This window comes from Gavialis gangeticus, unplaced genomic scaffold (assembly GCF_001723915.1).
Source record: "Gavialis gangeticus isolate Ggan-Ray unplaced genomic scaffold, GavGan_comp1, whole genome shotgun sequence".
NCBI lineage: Eukaryota > Metazoa > Chordata > Crocodylia > Gavialidae > Gavialis > Gavialis gangeticus.
The window spans coordinates 67725332-67727716 of NW_017728993.1; the positions used below are offsets into that span (position 1 = coordinate 67725332).

Here is a 2385-nt window from a genome sequence, read left to right on the forward strand (position 1 = left end):
TTTTTTTTTTTTTTTTTTTTTTTTTTTTTCCAGTTTGCTGCTGACCAAATCTGTTTTCCTTCCATTGCTTCAATTTATATTGTTGTTGGCTGTTTCTCTAAATGTCTGATTTACTAATTAGATCAGGGAAGACTCACTTTTTTCTGGACATATCGGTAGTCTTGTTATACTTGGGATTGGAGAGATTCAGCTTGGGGTGGGTCATTTATCTTATCTTATTTGGGTCTTTTTCTGCTTAGTATTGATGGATAGGATTTCAGATAGACAGTTTTTTAAATATTGACGATAATGCAACTGTCTAGTGGAAACAACCACTAATATTTGTACGTTCTACAATAAAACAGTTTCTGAAAGGACTCTCTTATAGGCTTTTATACTAACTCAGGAGCAGATGAGTTGAACTGAAATTGAAATTGGTCTTCATGTTTACATTATCACTGGTTGACTCCTTTGGACAATATTCTTTGCATCACTTTTATATAACAACTATGTTGCTAGTTTCTATATTGTTAACAAGGAGAGTGGGCAAGAACTGACCCCTGAAAGCTGAATTCCCTTATAAAGACGATGTGATATACTATCCTTTACTTGATTACTGGCTAAACCTGAACTCTACCCAAACCAGATTAAATATTTGTACTTTTTCTGAATCATGTAATTTACCAGGGGGGCAAGATTACTGTGATCCAGATTAATGTTTCCCAAGGCATCAGCTACCCTTTCTTGAGGCAGTTCTGAGTTGGAAATACCTCAGTCTTTACTCAAATCTAAGATTAGGTTTCCCAAGTCCCCATTTAGCAGGACAGGAAGCCCCTTATCTTGGATTTGAGTATAAGGGGACAGGTGTCTGCTGTGGCTCTGGGCTTGACTTGGGGCTGGGGTCAGAGCTGCAGTAACTGTCTTCCCACTTGCCTCTCCACCACTTCTGCCCCCACCACCTACCGTCGCTCTAGCTCTGGCAGGCTGTGATGGGGGCAAACACAAGGCTAGGTCACAAGCTGGCCCGCCCACCTGCCTAGGGCAGTCTGTCCTAACTTGCCTGCCACAACTTTAATGTTAATATGATATAATAAGCGGAAGGCTGCCCTTGCATTACCCTGATGCCCGGGGGCACTATCCATGGCTCCGTAGGTCACCTACACTGTGGCCCATGCCTCGCAGACGGCATCCAGATTATATTTGTTTCCCAGTCTGAGGCCTGAGCAAACTCAATCCATTGTTGGCCTTTTACTCACGCACTCATTCACACTGCCCCCATCTCACAAGAACCACATACACTTTGCTTCCCTCTCACAGGGGCCTCTTGCATACATCCTATCACTAGGCGACACTCTACTGCCCTTGCTCCCTTTGAGGCCTTTGGGCTTTGCTACTCTCACTCCAGCCCTGCTACACAGCTTCTTCGGTTTGCTTGTGCTCCCCTACTCTATGTGGTGGCACCTTATGCTTTGGCTGGGCTGCTTTTGCCCTAGCCCCTCACCGGGTAACGTGTCTCGCATGCATGCACGCACATGCACACTTGAGGCTGGCCCATATATCGCCCTTCAAGCCACCATGGTAGCTCTACTTGATATGCCCCAGTGCAGCCCTTCAAGCTGCCCTCTGCAGTCCTATTCAGCACCCCAGATCATGCAGTCCTTCAGGCACCCTGCTGCATCCTACTCTGCACAGGCCCTCAGCTTAACTCTGTGCCTCTTGGGGTCTCTCAACATCACACTATGCCCTTTGGGGCCTCCTAGCATAATACTTTGCCCCTTAGGGCCTCCCCTTAGTTCCTATATACCCACCAGATGGTGGGGGGGTAGGGGGTAAGGTACCCCAACCTGCCTTTCACTGGGGAGGTGATTTGGTCCTGGCACTTAAGTGGGGCTGCCACACCACTGGCAGTCCCACCAGGCCTCCCTACCCTGGAAGAGTGCGGTTTTAGGTCATGCCCGGGACCAGGAGCCTCCAAACCATCCCCATAGCTCTTGCCCTTACCTCCAAGATGTTCCTGAGCTATAGCTCAGCTGACTGATGTTTCTCTCTTGGCTGCTGGCAGCAAACTGCTGCCTCACCCTATATAAATTGGGTCTTAAAATGGCCACTATAATCAGGCTGGCACCTGCCAGATATCTGCCTCCAGCCCTTAAAGTGGCAAACACTCAAAGGTGCGCTGCCACACAGGCTCTGGCTCAGCTCCAGCCCAGGACATGGAGCATGCACTTGCTCCAGCTTGAGTGAGGGTAAGCGCTTGGGAGGGGTGGGGAGGGTAGAGGCCATGGGAGGAGAGAGGTAGAGGTGTGGAGATGATAGAGGTTTAGTGGTGGGGGGGGGTAGACATCAGTGGGAAGGGCAGGTGCCAAGGAGTGCAAGCATGGGGGATCAGGTGCTGGGGCCAGGCTG

At 48.8% G+C, this 2385-nt stretch overlaps 1 protein-coding gene across 13 annotated transcripts in view; it reads left to right on the forward strand.

Annotated features, from left to right (window-relative positions):
- Positions 1-2385, forward strand: part of DNM3 (dynamin 3) — a 414896-nt gene that overhangs the window by 132488 nt on the left and 280023 nt on the right. The window lies entirely within an intron of this gene.